This window comes from Orycteropus afer, unplaced genomic scaffold, assembly GCF_000298275.1.
Source record: "Orycteropus afer afer isolate SDZICR_OR568_19922 unplaced genomic scaffold, OryAfe1.0 scaffold00530, whole genome shotgun sequence".
Taxonomy (NCBI): Eukaryota; Metazoa; Chordata; class Mammalia; order Tubulidentata; family Orycteropodidae; genus Orycteropus; species Orycteropus afer.
Window position 1 is genome coordinate 968701 of NW_006922117.1, and position 20539 is coordinate 989239.

At 36.7% G+C, this 20539-nt stretch overlaps 1 protein-coding gene across 1 annotated transcript in view; it reads left to right on the top strand.

Annotated features, from left to right (window-relative positions):
* CSMD3 (CUB and Sushi multiple domains 3) overlaps positions 1-20539 on the top strand; it is a gene marked incomplete at its 5' end in the record, with an annotated part of 1439134 nt that overhangs the window by 927077 nt on the left and 491518 nt on the right. The gene's annotated exons all lie outside the window — the stretch shown is intronic.

Sequence of the window (20539 nt, forward strand, 5' to 3'; positions counted from 1 at the left end):
AATTCTTTAGGGACTAAAGTTAGGATTCTGAAATTTTTCAAAGACTTTTTCCTTGAATTTGTTGTTGTTTTTATGTGCCGTCGAGTCGGACCTGACTCATAGCGACTCCTCCTTGGGTTTCTGAGGTGATATCACTACAAAAGTAGATTGCCCAACCCTTCTTCTGAGGAATGGCTGGTGGATTTGAACCACCAGCCTTCTGGTTAGCCTTAGGCACTACGCTACCACAGCTCCTTCCTTGAATTTATATGTTTTATTTTTTAGGACAAGTGTTCTTATAATATTGAATCTATTCCCAAATTTCAAAGATGTTTAAGAATTTTTTTTCAGGTTATATACATTAAGGTAAAATAGAAATGTAAAAATAAAGTTTTTAAATAATCAAGTTGCAATGAATATTTATAATATATTCTAATTAGGTACAAAATTATCTTTTTTTGTACATCCAAGCCAAACTCACTGCCATCAAGTCAATTCTGATTCATAGTGACCCTTTAGGACAGAGTAGAACTGCCCCATAGGATTTGCAAAGCTGTCAATCTTTGCCAAAGCAAACTGCCTCATATTTCTTATATAGTGCAGCTGTTGGGTTTGAACTTCCCACCCTTTGATTAGCAGTTGAATACTTTAACCACTATGCCACAAGATCCCCCTTTTGTACATAGATGATGATGTAACATTGAAAACTTTCAAAAGTTCACACACAAACATTCATATATATATAAATGTAAATTTTCTTTCTTTCTTGGTATATCCCTCTCACCTCCAAGAATAAGTGTCATCTATTAATCAGTCAAGATTCTGTCCTTAAGCTTTCTAACGTCTCAACTTTGGGAAACTGTCAGTTTAGTCTTTGAAATATAATCTTCATTCATTCAGTCAGTCATCTCTTCATTCATTTCCCTAACTTAATTTAAGGGACAACTATGTTTGGTATTCTATGCCAGGTGATAGTGATATAACAAAGATGAATTGAACATTACCAATGACTTTATTAGGAGCTCTAGTGGCATAGTGTCTAAGGCATTTGACTGCTAACCAGAAGGCTGGTGGTTCCAACTGAACAGCCACTCCTCATAAGGAAGACTGGACAATCTACTTCCGTAGAGCTACTGCCTCAGAAACCCAAGGAGGGGTCGCTATGAGTCAGGACCTACTCAACGGAGTGAGTTTTTTTGTTTTGTTTTGTTTTGTCTTGGGTTTCTGCTTTAATGAATTTATTAGGATATCTTAATGGGCTTGATATATTTATCTATGTCACCACCCAATCAAAAAATTAAGTCAATCCAATTCAACAAATATTTACTGAGCACTGATTTGGCTGGCAAAAGTACAAATGAATAAAATACTCTCATCAGGGATCTCCTATGGTATTATACAGGGAAATAAATATGTAAGACTATGACACATGAGGTAAGAATTAGAAATAAAATCCATAATGAAGTACAGAGAGCAAACAATACTCTCTGAAGGATAGAGAATCATTCCCACCATTGAGAAACTCCAGTTTTTCCCAAATGAAGTCCTAATTCTTTGATTTGATAAATTTTCGATTCAGAGGCAGATACGGGCCTCCCACTTGGAATTTACAGAGATTCTCTTTTGTACGTTCTTCCACTATTTTTATATCATTGCCAGAACAAAGACTTTTCCAATACCCAATATAATCTTGAATATACCAGAGAGAGAATAAAAAGTACTGAGAAGCAAGTTAAGTCGAATGTCATGAAGTTGGTAAGTAGTGGAATCAGGAACCGAAAATAAGAAGCCTGATTCCAGGGTTGTGAATATTTATTATACAATGATTATTCAGATAAAAATAAAAGGCTGAATCAAAGAATTATTTGAAATAAACTGAGACTCAGAAGAACTGGTTTTGAGTTAACTCCTGTTTATTGATAAACTTAGCCCCAAATCATCATGACTCCATGAAAAACAGAACGAAATGCTGTCTGGTCCTGCACCCTCCCCATGACCAACTGTGGATCTGACTCTTGTTATTCACAGGGTTTTCATCGGTTGATTTTCCAAAGTAGATGCACAGACCTTTCTTCTTAGTCCATGCTAATGTGGAAGGTCTGCTGAAGCCTGTTGAGCATCATAGCAACACACAAGCTTCCACTGACTGAAGGGTGGTGACAGCACATGAGGTTGACCTTGATCTCTGGAATAGAAGGCAAGAATTCTCATGAATAGATATTGCAATGTATGCAGACACAATTGCAAAGCGGTTTTAGTGTTAACATTCCTCTTGAGGATACTGATAAAGACATTAAGTAACAGTAACTTCGATTACTGCCTTACTCTGGGCTAGAGCACCATATTTCTTTATGGTTCTTGCTCTCTGTTCTCAATTCACATCGACTCTGTCTTCACTCCATGATGGTCCAGATTAAACTACTTGCTTCTGTAGGAGAATCCCAATTTGTGGTATCTAAATTGCAAAAAATTTGGGGTCCTTAGGTAAGATGAAGAACATAAAATTATGAATGGAAAATTAGACACAAGGGTTTGGATGGAACCAGAGCACGTGTGGAGGGAGCCCTGAAGGTGAAACTCTATTGGTAAAATGGCTCAGGATGATTTATGCTTATATTCTGATTGCAGAAAACATGTAGTTTCACCTTTTGCCAACGCATAACATCAATCCTTAAAATATAAGACTCCTGTCTCAATTAAGGCTCAAAGCCATATTTCTACTCCTTTTTCTATTTCTATTCCTTGTTGCTATTTCCTAATTTAACTTGACATCTACAAGAAATGAAAATATCCTCTGTAACTTTTGCAATTGAAATCCTTCTGCTCTCAAATTGCTCTTTGATCATCTGAGTTTCAGTGTGTGCCATGATTTTAGGCAGGAAAGAAAAGGTGTCTTCAAACTCTGAAGTGTTTTTTGTGCTCGTTGTTTTGGTTTTCTCTCTGAGGACTCCTCCATTTTAATGTAGACTTCCTCACATGGTCTTCAGTCATTGTTTATAAGCTTGTCTTTCCTTTCTTATCATCACTAATTCGTATATTGACTAGTGTTCTCCATTGCTACTATTTAATCACTTCATGCTCTGTGCTTATGATACCATGATATGGCAGAAAGCTTTTGGAAGTTCAAAACAGAGGATCTTGATTTAAGTTCTGACTTAATACATACTAGCTAAGTGGTCTTGAACAAATAATTTACAAACTTTGACCTCAGAAATTTATCAATAAATGGGAGTACTCCAAAATATGTGATATGATAAAATTGTACAGGAAAAATTGTTTCAAAATAAAAGACTACTGTTTGCTAGTTATTTTTTATATTTGTTGTTGTTGTTATGTGCCATCAAGTCGGACCCAACTCATAGCGACCCCTCCTTGGGTTTCCAAGGCAGTATCACTATGGAAGTAGATTGCCCCATCTTCCTTCCCAGGAGTGGCCGGTGGGTTTGAACCGCCAGCCAGCCTTCTGGTTAGCACTCAAGTGCCTTAGACACTATGACCATGAATCTTTGACTGTAAATATATTTCCAACTGAGCTATAGCTCCAGCAAACTTTGCCTGGGATGAGGGAAAGGAGAACAACAACAAAGGCTAAAGCCAACCTTCCTTAAGAAGCAAACCTGGTCCATTTGTTTCTGGTAAATCATCTGTCTTAAGAGGGAAGATAATGGCCTACCTTTGTGTGAGACTCAGCCAAAATAGCTTATAGATGCTCTGTCTGGATCCTAAGTGTTAGATCTCTTTGGTCATAAAGCACTCCAGACATAGGCCACAATTTTATCCAAATTGCACCTGCTGCTCTGGGATAGCTGAAGCCAGGTGTATTCCAGTAGCTGCAGCAATAAATGGCGTCCCTATCCAGCGTACCCTTCTGGGTCACGGCTCCTGTCTCCTCCCATCCTCATATTAGATTTTTGTTCAGATTTTTTGTTTTTCCCCTTTAATATGGCATCAACTAAGAGCACTCTGTTTATCAGGGACATTTTTTGTATGTGTGATCCTCAAAGGCAGAGCTACAATGGATAGCTGAGAGATGTGTGGTTTCCTTACCTTCCTTCTAGTAGTACATTCTGCCTCCTAAAAATATGTGGATACAGAGAGATCTATCCAAAGGTGTGGTCCTGCCCAACCCCAGTGACAGCTGCTAGTACGTACACTGAAGAAAAATAACGACTACTTTCTCCATTTATCCATATTGTCTGAGCTCACAGACCATAAAAGTCCTGTTAAACATAAAAGTAAGCTTATTATTGACTTCCTTTTCAATGCATCATTTATTATTCTGAAGACTTAGAGTATAAATGAATTCCCAGTGTACACTGGAACAGATGGCAAAAATCTCATTCACTGAAAACTGGGCAATAACTGATACGTTCCTAATATTTGACTTATAAAAGGCCAAAGAAAGGACAGGTTACTTGCTTGTTTCTGGCCATGGAACGTTTCTTACCATATTTTGAAGTTTTTAGTTTTTGACCTTCAAGGATCAATGTGGAAGGTGTCCTTTTAACAACAGAAGAAAGAGAGACTCTTTATTCTGTGAGATAATTACAGATTTGAAATTGCTGTGAGCTTTACTAATGAGCCTGAATATTTTTAGCTGTTGCAGGTTGTTTTCTCTTAGGCATATTTACACGTAATCTACCCAAATTGCAGACTTTACTTGTGCTTTAAACAGTAACGCATGTACTTCCCCACTCTATTTTAATAATGGCCTGGGCCAGAGATATGTATGTTTAGAGAAAATAACATCATCTGGTTTCCATTATGGCATAAGGGCTAATATTTGGCTAAATAGGGAAAAAATAAATTCCAAATCAATAGTTGGTTTTCTTTGTGCTTGAAAGTGGACGTTCAAGTTTGTATGCATTAGAGTTAATCTACACCTCACCAAGCTACAAAGAATCTATAGGGCTTAACTGTAATAGATATGTAATGATGTCGATCTTTTTCAGGAAGACTGGCCTGTGTAGCAAGTGCACAGATGACATTGTGCATTCTTTTGTAGGCTGTGTGGGTGAAGCTTGGGCGTGGCCTGGCCTGACTCATGGCAGAATGGTATGGGGCACCTTCTCGAATAAAGGCCGTACAGCTGCCTGAGGAGTCACCACAACTCTGCTTGTCATTTTTCTGCCTAGTTTCAATTAAGTGGAAGGTTTTCCCCCTCTTTCCTCTTAGGGTACAGCTGCAGGCTTCTGTGTAAGTGTTTAAAACTGCTTAGTTATAATTGAGATTTAGCTTCTCAATGGTAGCATGACCCATCACCCTTGCCATCTGTCCTCTTTGGTTTGATGTCAATCTGTAGAACATCGCCATGTTGCTCTTGCTCTTCCTGTCTGAATCCATTTAAACATGTTATCTTCTTACCATCCAAATCTGAAGTTGTGTGACAAGCCAATCTATTAGTTGCAGTAGTGACCTTTGGGGCTCCTGTAGACATTGCAGTGCTGCTTAGAGACTGCTTATCCACTTGACAATACCACAGCCAGTTAATACAGGTTGTGAACTCAAGCACTGAATAAATGCCTATAGCTATCTTTATCTTACAGAATGCTGTGTAGTAGAAAGATCATAATATTTGAAACTCCACACTTTCAAGCTCTGTATGTTGATGTCATTAAGCATACATGTTCATTTCTATAAAGTTGGTATAACACTAAAGTAGTGTGTAAGGCATTTGACTGCGAACCAGAAGTCCGGCGGTCCAAATGCACCAGCTACTCCTTGGAAGGTTGGGGAATATACTCCCATAGTGATACCACCTCAGATACCCAAGGAGGGGTTGCTATGAGTCAGATCCGACTAGCCAACAGTGAGTTTTTTTAGTGACCTACATCATAGATGAGGACAGAAAGAGACAATAACCAGTATCATGTGTTGTTTGTTTACCAAATACAGGACTCTATTCCAAATACAAATTTAATCCTTAAACAGCACTGAGTTTGGTATTATAATTACTCTCATTTTATAGATGAAGATTCATGAGATCAAATACCTTCTGTGAATTCTCATACGTAGAGGCTATTTGAGAACCCAGACAATCAGACTCTAGAATTCTTCACTTCTAATCACTGTTCCTCCAGTTAAACACAGTGGAATTCTCATACTTGACTATTCTATGGTAGTACAAAGGAGCTTGATGGCCGTTGTTCATGTGCATAGCTGCTTCTGTTGTTGTTATGTGCTGTTGACTCGTCTCCAACTCATAGCTCATAGTGGTATATGTACAACAGAACGAAACACTGCCTGGTCTTGTGCCAGCCTCAGAATCCCTACTATACCTGAGCCCATGGCTGCAGCCACCGTGTCAATCCATCTTGAAGTATTTTGTAACTTCTTTAGAATTAAATAAAAAAAAGAGAGAGATAAAGAGGTTTTCTTTCCTCAGTTCTGGAGAGAGTAAATTTTTAGTGCCTTCCAATGAAAACAAGACTGAACATGCTGTTCTCATAAATACTATTTTCTTGTAAAATGGAATTTATATAATACAGTGATAATATTCTCATTGTTCCTTCGTTTGTTATATTTTGGCCGTATTAATTATTAATTTCACTATAAGGAGTCTGGGAGCGCTGGTGTCTAAAGCATTTGACTGCTAACCAGAAAGCTGGCAGTTCAAACTCACCAACCATTCCTCAGAAGGATGATTAGGCAATCTACTTCCGAGTAGATAACACCTTGGAAAGCCAAGGAGGGCTTGCTATGAGTTCAATCAACTCGATGGCAGTGAGTGTTTTTGTTTGTGTGTTTTGGTATAAGGAGCCCAGGTGGCACAATGGTTAAGCACTTGACTGCTAAATGAAAGGTCAGTGGTTCTAACCTACCAGTAGTTCCACAGGAGAAAAGACCTGGTGAAATGCTCCCATGAAGACTGAAGCCTAGGAAACCCTGTGTAGCTGTTCTTCGTCATCTAGGGTCACTGAGTCAGAATTGACTTGGTAGCTTGTAACAATAGTCTCAATGTATCCAGGGACAACAGATATGTGTCCACAGCACTGTCCAAAAATAATACAGTTGGCCATAGTCTATGATACATTTCACCATTATTCAAACCTATCAGCCACTCCTTGAAAGGAAGGTTGGGCAATCTACTTCTGTAGTGATACTGCCTTAGAAACCCAAGGAGGGCTTACTATAAGCAAGATCTGAGTCGACAGCAGTGAAATTAGTTTTTAGTTACATTGGTTAAATTTTACAAAATAGACACATTTTTCGATGTAACTATATAATTTTTTATTTGAACTTTTTTGCTTCAAGTTAAGGTAGTTTTCTGCATGCTTCTAGTACCAATTATCATGCTATCTTAACTGTCTGGAAACATCAACAAATGCTCAATTAAAATTTTAAGGTTCAGTAACTCTGTGACTACTTTTATCGGCATTTAAAAAGGCATTTCAGGAAATGTGTTCAGGTTGTATCAGTAGGTTAAATCTTGGGACCGAAAGTCCTTATTTGTTCAACTTTTGTCAAATGCAGTACTGTCATGGTTCAAAGCCTAAATTAATCTCATCCACTATGGTTTCTGACAGTTCAAGTTTATATGTTTTGTGATAGAATTTGGTATTCTCCATTTTGCATGATCTACGGCCTTTATCACAAAAATTTCAGTTCAACTTTACTTAAGGAAATACAAGATATTTAAAAAATTTAATTTGTGGTAGATTATTGTAAATCACACAATTTTTTTTTTCAGAGTTAGTCAGTAATTTATAATTCAAAAGAAATTTCAAATGATAAAAATTATGATTATCCAAACTATCAATATACAGTGTTTTGTAGTGTATTTTTATAAAAGTATGTTTTGATATTTACTTACTAAAAACCTTAAACAGGTCTTTAAAATAAAAACTTTTGAATTCCTCAATGACAATATAAGAAAAATATCCCAACAATATAATAATGAGGTAACAAATAATTATGTAGTATTATTTTAGTTTGTTTTTATGCACTTCTAAAGAAATGTAAGATATTAAGTATTCTTTTATATGGCCAAGAAGGCTTCAATTGCCAAAAAAGTTTTATTGTGTCTCTGCTCTGTGCTTATCATTTTAATTGAGATTATATATGTAATGGAAAATTACTGTTAGTGATTGCTAAAACATATTACTAGGCTCTAGAGGAAATGGAAGGAATACACAGAGCCACTGTCTCAAAAAAAAAGAAAAATAGTCAACATCAGCTATTTCAGGAATTAGCGTATGATCAAGAACCTATGATATTGAAAGAAGTCCAAGCTGCACTGAGGGAACTGGCAATACACAAGGTTCCGGGATTTGACACAATACCCATTGAGATATTTCGATTAAAAGATGCAGTGCTTGAGGCAATTACTCATTTATGTCATGAAATTTGGAAGACAGCTACCCAGCCAACCAAATGGAAGAAATCCATATCTGTACTCATTCCAAAGAAAGGTGATCCAAATAAAGGAGAATGTGGAAATGATTGAACAATATAATTAATATAACATGCAAGTAAAATTTTGCTGAAGATAATTTAAAAATGATTGCAGCAATATATTGACAGGGAACTTCAAGGTACATTCAGAGGAGGAGACAGAACAAAGGATATCATTGCTGATGTTAGATGGATCTTAGATAACAGCAAAAAATATGAGAAAGATGTTTATCTGTTTTATTGACTATGCAAAGGCATTCAACTGTGTGTAATGTAACAAGTTGTGGATAACATTGAATGGGAATTCTAGAAGACTTACTGTGCTCATGAGGAACATATACAAAGACCAAGGCTGTTGTTCAAACAAGGAAATACTGCATGGTTTAAAATCAAGAAGGATGTACATCATGGTTAAGCCCTTTCACCATACTTATTCGATCTATATGCTGAGCAAATAATATGGGAAGCTGGACTATATGAAGAAGAACATGATATCAGGATTTGAGGAAGACTCATTAACAATCTGCTATATGTACATTACACAACCTTCCTTCCTGAAAGTGAAGAAGACTTGAAGCACTTACTGATGAAGATTGAAGACTACAGTCTTCAGTATGGCTTATACCTCAACATAAAGAAAACAAAAGTCCTCACAACTGGACCATTAAGCAACATCATGATAATTGGAGAAAAGGTCGAAATTATCATGGATTTCATTTTACTTGCTCGACAGTCAACACTTACTGAAGCGGCAATCAAGAAAAGAGATCTTATTGCTTTAGGCAGATCTGCTGCAAAAGACTTCTTTAAAGTGTTAAGAAGCAAGCATGTCACTTTGAAGACTAAGGTGTGCCTGACCCAGCCATGGTATTTTCAGTTGCCTTGTATGTGTGCCGAAACTGGACAATGAATAAGGAATACTGAAGAAGAATTGATGCCTTTGAATTGTGGTGTTGGTGAAGAATACTGAAAATACCATGGACAGCCAGAAAAACGATCAAATACTTCCTGGTATAAATATAACTGGACTGCTCCTTAGAAGCAAGAATGGGTAGACTTCATCTCATCTACTTTGGTCATGTTGTTAGAAAGGACCATCTCCTGGAAAAGGATAGCATTCTTGGTAGAAGGTCAGTAAAAATTGGGAAGACCATCAATGAGATGGAGTGACACAGTGGCTGCAATGAAGGACGCAAACACAACAAAGAGGAAGGATGGTGGAGGAGCAGGCAGTGTTTCATTCTGTTCTACACAGGGTCACTTATGGAATCGACTTGGCAGCACCTAATTACAACAAAAGAAGGTTATTTTCAGTTTTTTTTCAGTTTATACATTCTTATTAGTCATTTTAAGATCATCTAATTGACACTGTATTCTGGATCTTACAATCAGTGCTTATGTGCTTGACTTTGATGTTTCTCATTTTAATATTAACTTTTCACAAATATTTAGGCACAGTACTGCAATTAGAAAAAGACAATATTACTATTAAATTATTGTTTGATGACTACTGCTGCTACTAACACTAGTAAGTACTACTACTTTTTGCCAAAAACTGAGTAATTACTATGTGCCCAGCATGGTTATAGATATTTTACATTTATTATTCCTAATTCTCACAAGATTTTGCTTGTAAATATTTCATTGAATATTCTGATATGGATATTGAGGCACATGGTTAAATACCTTGTTAAAAGTTATGTGGCTAATAAGTAGGCAAGCTGGATTTTGAAACCATGTCAGTCTGGCTCCACAAACATGCTTTTTATTTAGACAGTTGTCATCTGATGAAACCACTTGGTAGGTCACTTTATCATGTCTCAAAAAGTGGCATTCTCCTGGCAGTTCCCCTTACTTCAGGACCAGATTGCAGGCTTTATGAAGGACTCTTGCAGGATTTACACATGGCAGTCTAATTCGGTTATATGAATAACAAATGTTGGAAAAGGTTAACTTTCATTCCAATTATCAGAATATTTATAATCATTTTCACATTCTTTGAGACATGAGTGTACCAGGCATACAAAATCAATAATCAGAAGATTGTAAGAGACAAAGATCTAAGAGTCAAAGAAAAATGAGATAAATAGTCTTGAAGGATATTTTTTTCTAGGCCATAAAGGAGCTTCCTGTCCCTACCTACCAGCAGACAGACAGACAGACAGACACATACACACAAAAAACACCTTCCAGGTGAACTGAATACTTCCATTTCAAATGTCCTCTCTATCTGTTCCATGAACAACTGAATTCTTACTTTTAGAATTTTTTTTCAAGACTACTAGCTAACCCTATCCTTCTAAAATAATGTATTTTTTTCAAACCAAGAATGATAAAAATTTAGAAATAAAGACTTTTTTTTTCTTTTTGGATTTCGTTTCCCATACACCTGTCAGGTGCCTGTAACCACGTTTGGAATTTTAGTGTTTCCCAAACCTCTTAAAACTCAATTAATTCCCTTTTGCATATGACCATTAATTCATTTTCAGATGCTCACACTTAAATTTTTGAAGTATTCTACACTATTAGCAAAGTTCATACAGATTACAGATATTCATAAAGTTGATTTAATAAATTTTTTGGTAAGAATTGGGGCAATTGTAAGCATAAGGAGGGAAATATCTTTACATTTTTTGAGCTAGAAAATAACAATTGATCTTATACGTTTTTTTAATTCTCTATCTGGTTTAAAAAGTATATAGTACCTAATTTAGTTTTAATACTCTAAAGTACAGTATTAATTAACACAAATGTATCCAACATCCATTCGGTAATAACTAACCATTGTGGAAAGTATTTGTGGTACAGTAACCTCACAACAAATATTCTCTGACTTAAAAAAGTCTGGGGAAGTTATGATGAGGTGAACAGGACATTTTAATAGAATATGACTAAAGCAGGAGGAGGTTTCTGAGATGAAATGATATCTTACTGAAACTAAGGAATGAGTACCTACTGCAATTGAGTTGATTCCAACTCAGAGAGAATCTATAGTACAGAATAGAACTGCCCCATAGGGTTTCCAAAGCTGCAAATCTCTTCAGAGCAGAGCTGCTGGTCCGTTCAAACCGTCGACTTTTTGCTTAGCAGCTGTGCCATTAGATCTTCGTAAGGGATGAGTAGTTTACATTAATTCCCTTGAAGGTGAAGGATGAAGTGTGTCATGTAAGACTTTGTGGGCAAACATATTTGACTGGAGCAATGTGTGTGAATGGGAAAGAAGAGAAACGCTCCCTTCACTGGTAACAGCATCCTTCATAGGCCAGAGTGCATCTACGTAAATATAGGTTTTGATAATCAAGTAGCTGCTATTCACAGAGATAAGGGGGAAGGGCAGAGAAGGCTCTGGACTGGGTGAAGGGTGCAAATACCTCCTGCTTGAGACCTGTTGAGTTTAGGCTTCCTCTGGACATAAATATAGGGAAGTGTGGTAGGCAGCAAACTGTATAAATCCAGGGCTTGTTAAAAGAGTGAGATGAGAGATGAAGATTTAGGAATCACAGACTGTTGATAAAAATGAAGATAAGATTGCCAGAAAGAATGTACAGAAACTTAAAACCCATTGTCTGTTCATTAGAGCAACATGTAGACAACAGAATCAATGATGGGCTCTACCCATAAGCAGTTTATCATGTGAATGTTGCATCATGAATAAACCAAGAAGTTAGTTCCAGAGCCAATGGTTCCCAAAGAAATCCACAGAGGATAGAGATGTTTATAGGTTGAGCTTGTCATAGGAAACTCCTTTTCGAAAAAATAATATTATATATGCATATAAATTGTCTAAACTAGAATATGTCCAAATATCCCAACTAAGAATATAATATTCTTAATTGTGTCTCAAGGAAAGTGTTTGTCTGAATTAACAATGTTGAGTAAAGCGCCTAATACTTTCTATAAACAGCAACTTGCTAATCATTTATGTAGTGCTGAAACTCTGTTGTTGTTGTTGTTATGTGCCGTCGAGTGGGACCCAACTCATAGCGACCCCTCTTTGGGTTTCCGAGGTAGTATCACTACGGAAGTAGATTGCCCCAACTTCCTTTCGAGGGGTGGCTGGTGGATTTGAACCACTAGCCTTCTGGTTAGCAGTCACGTGCCTTAGGCACTACGCTACCAGAGCTCCCTCTAGTACATAGAAATCATGCAGGTTTGTTTTAGTAATCTGGAGCTGATATAACAGAAATGCAAGTGGACGGGTTTAACAAACAGAAATTTGTTCTCTTACAATTTAGGAGGCTAGAAGTCTGAATTCAGGGCACCAGCTCCAGGGAAGACTTTCTCTGTCAGGTCTGGGTGAAGATCTTTGACATTAATCTTCCCCTGGATCTAAGAGTTTCTCAGACCAGGGACCCCAGGCCAAACGGCATGCTCTGCTTGCATCTGTTTGGTTGTAGGTGGTCTCTATCATCTCTGCTCGCTTGTTTAATCTCGCTTATATCTCAGAAGAAATTGACTCAAGATACAGCCTAATCCTGTAGATTGTATACTGCTCATTAATATAGCTGCCACTACTCCTGCCTCATTGACATCACAGAGGTTAGGATTTACCACATGCAAGATAATTATTTCAGGTCACAAAATGAAGGATGATTACATAACACTGATAATCGTGGCCTAGACAGGTTGACACATATTTTTGTGGCACACACAATTCAACATATGACAAAAGTCATTACATTTTAAGCATGTATTATAGGAGCTCTGGTGGTGTAGTACCTAAGGCATTTGACTGCTAATCAGAAGACTGGTGGTTCAAACCCACCAGCCACTCCTTGAAAGGAAGATTGGGCAATGTACTGTAGAGATACTGCTTTGGAAACCCAAGGAGGGGTTGCTATGAGTTGAATCGACACAAAGGCAGTGAGTTGGGATTGAGTTATGTTATTGAAGATATTACAATTTAAACTCTCTAAAATCACGCCTAAATTTTTCATAGCAATTAATGTAAAACAGTAAGAAAAATATCCTTAAAATTCATAAATCTATTTTTTTTTTTACTTTTGTGCTACTTAAAACACTTTCAGTTTTATTCTTAATATTTTCTAGAGTACTGTCTTCTAATTATTATGGTAATTCGCCATTTTCATTGTGTTTTATCACACTGGTGGCATAGTGCCTAAGGCATTTGACTGCTAACCAGAAGGTTGGCAATTCAAACACACCAGCCACTCCATGGAAGGAAGATTGGGTAATCTGCTTCCCTAAAGATTTACTGCCTTGGAAACACAAAGAGGGTCACTATGAGTCAGAATCAACTAGATGGCAGGGAGTTTGGTTCGTTGCTTTAACTTCCATTATCAATTTTTATTTTTATTTTTCTAGCAATAATACCACATTATGAATCCTTGAATGTGTGAAGGACATTTTTATAAGATTAAAAAAGTATCTAAATTATAACTTCAGGACACTGGTAAAATAATGACAAGCACTCCTCACATCTTCCTTTGTAAACACCCTGTTCAAGCCACCATTCTTTTATTTATTTTTTTTCTCCCTGAATTACTTTAATAGTAAACTCACCAATCCTCTACTTTCTTTCTTTCTCCTCCAAAGTCTAGTCTCAACTCAAGGCCAAGTGATCCATTCGAGATATACATCCTAAGATCCGTATAATGGTCCTTTGCTCAAAACTCTTTAGTGGTTTTCCACCTCAGTCTAAGTAAAACCAAAGTGTTTGTGATAGATTGCAAAGTCTTACATGATATATTTCATCTTTCTTATCTCTGCCCTTACCGTCTCCTATTCTCCTTCATATTAATTCCACTCTAACTACCTGAACTACTTACTGTTGTCCGAAATATGCCAGGCACATTTATACCAGTGTTTGCTAATCCCTTTCCTGGTATAAAACCAAAAAAAACAAACTCACTGCTGTGGAGTAGGACCCAACTCATAGCAACCCCTCCTTGGGTTTCCAAGACAGTAGTATCCCTACGGAAATAGATTGCCCAAACTTCCTTCAAAGGAGCAGCTGGTGGGGATATCTTCATATTTCTTGCTTTACCTCCTTTATATCTTTGCTCAAATGTGACTTCTTAACGAAATTCCCAGTGGGGGAGAAACTAGGAACAAAGAAAAAGAGATTATAACAAACAGGAAAAGAAAAAAATAATAAAGTAACAAAGACATCTTTAGAAGACAATTTGCTAAAAGAACACTCAAACTATATTTGTATCATCCATTTTCTTCATGGTCAGAATGCATGGACTTTGCTTTACAAATTTACAAAAATGTTGGTGGGGTACTCTCAGGGGTACTGTCTGAAAATACACATTTTAAAATCAGAATATTTATCCCTGTTCAACACTTTTTCTCTAAAGAATGTCATTCCTCAGCTCTGATCATAGTTTGTCTACTTTAGAACCGTTCATGTTGCTATGAGGAAGCCAGGAGAGACTGCTTGCTGCTTTCTGGCTGGATGTATAAATTATAATAAATTATAATCTCCTGACATGTTGTATACTGCATCTTGACCCTACATTCTTCTGATTTCTTAGTTACTCCCCACCCACCCCCTACCATACAAGATAGAGAATGGGCTTTCCATTCCAACAACATGGAATATCAAAAGGAGCTCTGGTGGTGAAGTGCTTAAGGCATTTGACTGCTAACCAGAAGGTTGACTGTTCAAATCCACCAGCTGCTCCATGGAAGGAAGATGAGGCAATCTACTTCTGTAAAGACTTATCACCTCAGAAACCCAAAAGGAGTTGTCACAAGACAGAATGAAAGAAATGGCAAGAAGTAGCCCCATTCACAGTTCCAGGGAAAATCAGGTAGAAAGGAAAAGGAAGAAGAAACACATGCTGCAGCCAGGGAGCTGATAGTTTGAAACACAGAGAAAAAGGCCTTAGCCAGAAAAAACAAAAAAAAAAAAAAAAAGTGCAAAACACCTATAACAGAGCAACAAGATATTTGAAAACCGTGATGAACAAAAAAAAATTAGATAACACCAAAGAAAACCACACCAACTAGAAAATTGCTAAGAACACAGAAGAGCAAAACAAAAAGACACGAAAAAACAACTTGCCTCGGGAGACATCAACAAATATAAAAAAAAACATGAACAAGTCCACTCCCAGCACTCCCAACAAAATAACCAACATGGCCTGTGAAATCACAGAAAACATAAAAAAAAAAGAAACTGAACAAGATATACAAAGCACAAAACAAAACACGCCAAAAAAAGCGACAAGACCAAAAGTAGCCCGCCAAAAAATAGAATCTTGATACACCAATCACAAAATTAAAAGACAAGAGCAATCAGGGACAAAAGCCAAAAAAACACTGAATGTCTGTAACCGTAAGAAGCATAAACCCCGCAGCACTCTGACTAAAAAAACAACAACAACAACAACAAAAGCACCAGCCGCATACCGGGCATCAACACAGCAGATCCAAAAAAAAAAAAAACAAAAAAAAGAACGCAAAGAGAGTCAAGCCCAAATCATGACAACTCCTTTTGGGTTTCTGAGGTGATAAGTCTTTACAGAAGTAGATTGCCTCATCTTCCTTCCATGGAGCAGCTGGTGGATTTGAACAGTCAACCTTCTGGTTAGCAGTCAAATGCCTTAAGCACTTCACCACCAGAGCTCCTTTTGATATTCCATGTTGTTGTTATGTGCCCTCGAGTTGGACCTGACTCATCGCGACCCCTCCTGGGGTTTCTGAGGCAGTATCATTAAATTTATCATGTACAAAAATACATTAATCAACATATTCAAAGCCATTCCTCCTGTGCTTTCTACCTTTCGTCTCTCTCATGCACTCTCATCCAAGTAGTCTCCAAATTCAAGAACTTATACTTCCCATTCCTTCTCTCCCTCCACTTTATTTCAAGGTTCCACTATCTTCTGTATGGAACACTACTATAAGTTTCTATTATTTTGTCTCCCTTCAAGAACTCATGTCTACACTTCATTCCTCACACAGCTCATCAAGTGGGTTTCCCAACCCTAATCGTGCTTTCTTCTTTCTTAAAACTCTTTAAGGAATCTCCAGCGGCTACAGAGTAAAGTTCAGATCTTAGAATGGCATATGCTACTGGTTCTCCCAAACATGTCTGTCTGCGTGATTTCATTCACACAGTTTCCTGTGCCTGTAATCTTTTCATATATTTCATATATTTTGATTGCCTTTGGAATCACTTTGATTCATGTTGAAAGAAAACCTATTCCATGAAAACTTTCCTGACATTATTTCTTTGCTGCTTCTTTGAAACATATTACTTCTTCATTTTTTTTTTCTGCCATTCCAGTCCATTGTACAAACTTGTATCATGCTACAGATTACACATTAGTACATATGCTTGTTTCCCTGTCTGTCTCTTCAAGAGCACATGTCATATGAGGGCAATGACAGGAACTTCATGACCTAACATAGTTCCTGGTATAGTTATAGTTATTATTGTTAATAATATTATTTTTAATGAGTAAATAAGTACAATAGGCACTCAGTAGCTGTTTATGGAAGGATGGAAGGATGAAATGACAATGTCAGGTTACAAGAACTTCTCCATACAGGAAATAGAATATTTGATTTTTTAAAAATGTTTTAAACTTAGGCTTTTTGCTTATGACAACAATTAACAAAAGTATATCAATGATATTAAAAAGTAGAATTGAATATAATAAATATATTAAAATAAAATTCCTAGAAGCTCTGGTGGCATAGTGCCTAAGGCATTTGACTGCTAACCAGAAGACTGGTGGTTCAAACCTACCAGCCACTCATCAGAAGAAAGGTTGGGCAATCTAATTCTGTAGTGATACTGCCTCAGAAATCCAAGGGGGAGTGGCTATGAGTCAGATCTGACTCAACAGTAGTGCCTTGTGTGTGTAAAGAAAAAAAATAACAAATCCCAAGCTCCATTCTTCTAAAAAAAAAGGTTTTTTAAAATCTCTTTAATTATAAATAATTATAAGGAGCACTAGTTTGCATGGTGGAATCTGCTTTGAGCCTAATCACTTGAGAGGGAGCTGCCTTTGGGGACTGGCCTGCTTCCAGTTTTAGAAACGTCTCTAGTTTTGTTGAGGTCTGCCATGTTGCTTGCTGATCTTGGGACCATGACATTTTAACTACTGATCTTGGGTTCATCAGCTTCAGCAGCCAACAGTTGCCTGAGTTGGCAGATGCCTCTAGCTCTAATGGGCCTGGAATAAGAGGCAGAGCCCAGCAGCCTTCACTCAGCCCCTAGAACCAGCATTCTCAATTTGAACTTCTATCCTTTGAATCTGTAAGAGAATAAATCTCTGTTTGTTAAAAGCCATCCAACTGAGGTATGTCTGTTATAACATCGCTAGAGAACGAAGACAAGTAACTGTTGTTGATGTTGTTGTTGTTGTTGTTAAGTGCCATTGAGTTGGCTCCAACTCATAGTGACCCTATGTACAACAAAATGAAACACTGCCTGGTCCTGTGCCAGCCTCACAGTCCTTGCTATACCTGAGTCCATCGTTGTAGCCACTGTGTCAATCCATCCTGTTGAGGACCTTCCCCTTTTTTGTTGACCCTCCACTTTACCAAGCATGATATCTTTCTCCAGGAAATGGTCCATTCTAACAACATGACCAAAGCAGGTGAGATGAAGTCTGGCCGTTCTCACATCCGAGGAACATTCCGGCTGCACTTTTTCCAGGACAGATCTATTAGCTTTTCTGGCAGTCCATGGTACTTTCAGTCTTCTTTGCCAACACCACAACTCAAAAGCATCAACTCTTCTTCGGTCTTCCTTACTCATTGCCCAGTTTTCACATGCATATGAGGCGACTGAAAATACCAAGGCTTGGATCAGGAGCACTTTATTCTTCAAACAGACATCTTTGCTCTTCAGCACTTTAAAGAAGTCTTTTGCAGCAGATTTTCTCAGCGCAATATGTTATCAGATTTCTTGACTGCTGCTGCCATTGGTGTTAATTGTGGAATCAAGTGATATGAAATCTTTAACAACTTCAATCTTATCTCCATTTACTGTGATGCTGCTTGCTGGTCCAGTTGTAAGGATTTCCATTTTCTTTATGTTGAGGTGTAATCTATACTGCAAACTGCAGTCTTTAATCTCCATTAGTAAGTGGTTCAAGTCATCTTCACTTTCAGTAAGCAAGATTGTATTGTCTGCATATTGCAGGTTGTTAATGAGTCTTCCTCCAATTTTGATGCCGTACTCTTTTTCATATAATCCAGCATCTCATTATTTGCTCAGCATACAGATCAAATAAGTATGGTGAAAGGATACAATCTTGTTAAACCATGCAATATCCCCTTGTTCTGTTTGAACAACAACCTCCTGGTCTATGTACAGGTTCCTAATGGGCATACTTGTGTAGTCTGGAATTAAGACAAGTAGCATAAGGAAATTAATACAGACACTCACTTCCATCCCCTTCTAAGAATTCAAGCATCATTCAAGTTTATTTGAGAAAGAAAGATTATTTATACTAAAATTTTCAAAGAACAAATGTATTATTAACACTGCCAAGTTGTGAATGAATTTTTGGAGAAGTGCTCCTAACAAAAATTTAGTCTTATTGATACACATCTCAACTTGTTTGATGTCCTTTAAGAAAATAAAGATTTTAACACCTCTGCAATTGGTATGCATATCATAATCAATGACTATCATAGTTTTTGGGCAGCATTTTTGTTTTCTTAGAGACATAAAATAATGATGCCTCTTGAATAAATTATGTCTTCTGATAAAAAAATAAAATATACGAAATGTACTGTACTTCATTGACTCATAAAAGCAAAAAAAACAAACACAACCAAAATAGTTTAGTTCGATATATATGATTTATAAAAATAGTTTATCTGAATTTTATAGTTTTAGTATGTCACCCTCAAATATGACTAGTTACACAATATTATTTTCCTTTCCTTAGTGATAAACATCTGAAAATTATATTTATTCTTAATACTACATTTCATTTGACTTAGCATAACATATATTTAGTTTTGAAAAATCTTAGTTATTTGAATAATACAAGGCATTTCTTTTACTGCTTTTGTGAAATATAATTTTTAGAATAATCTCTTGAGCTATCAAAATAGCATAAAAGAGTAAATCCAATGCAATGCAAATTCTTAAAAATAACTGCAAACCACACTGATCGTACACAATTTTTTCAAATTTCCCAGCCAAATTACTCAAAAGCATTGGACCTGTTTATCTGAAAATATATGACTGTATGTACACAATAGATCCTAACAGATTTTCTTAGCACTGTAATGGAGATTAATGATGCATGGTCTGGCCTGTTTTTCAGTAAGTAAGAAAAAATTGAAATTCAATGGGTATTCCTGCTGTACTGAATTCTTCACTGTAGCAGTGACTCTTATCACCAGATTCCAGTACACATATCTCTCCCATTTCAATCCAACTAAGGCCACATTTATCAGCATATTATTTTCATACTCAGCAAAGAGTTTCATATTGGTAACAAGAACAGATTTCTTAATCTGTATGTTTAAGTGAAAACTATTTTATATGCATAGGATTCTTTTTTTTTTTTTCCATAAATGCATGATAGTATACAGTATGTTGTCTAGAGATTGTACAGAAAATATTTACATATTATAAAGAGTACTGAAGACCCATTCTTTTAACACTCTGTAAAGTTAAGGAGCTCTGATGGCATAGTGGTTAAAGCATTGGGCTGCAAACCAAAAGGTTGGTGGTTCAAACCCATCAACTACAGGAAAAATGTGAGGCAGACTTCTGTAAAGATTTACAGCCTTGAAAACCTTAAGGGACTCTTCTACTCTGTGCTATAGGGATACTGTGAGTCAGAAACAACTTGATGGCAGTGGGCTTGTTTTTCATTTTTCTCTTAAGTTACACAATGATGTTTCATTACTAAACACTATGATTTCATGATGATTCCCTAATTCACATCAAAGAGAGAGGAAATTATCAAGTATTGATAGCTTAGTATTTTCTATTTTGTAGGAAATCAATATTAGCAAACTAAGACTTCATCAGTTAGTATCATCAGTTATATAGAACATGAAACTGAACTCTAGACAAAAATAAGGGGAAAATGTGGTAAACTTATGGCTCAGGGAGCAAAAGTGTGCTTACCTCACTTCCAGATAGTATGGCAACACGTTGACAGTAAAGTGTAGTTTTCTCACCCAGAATATATATATATATATATATATATAT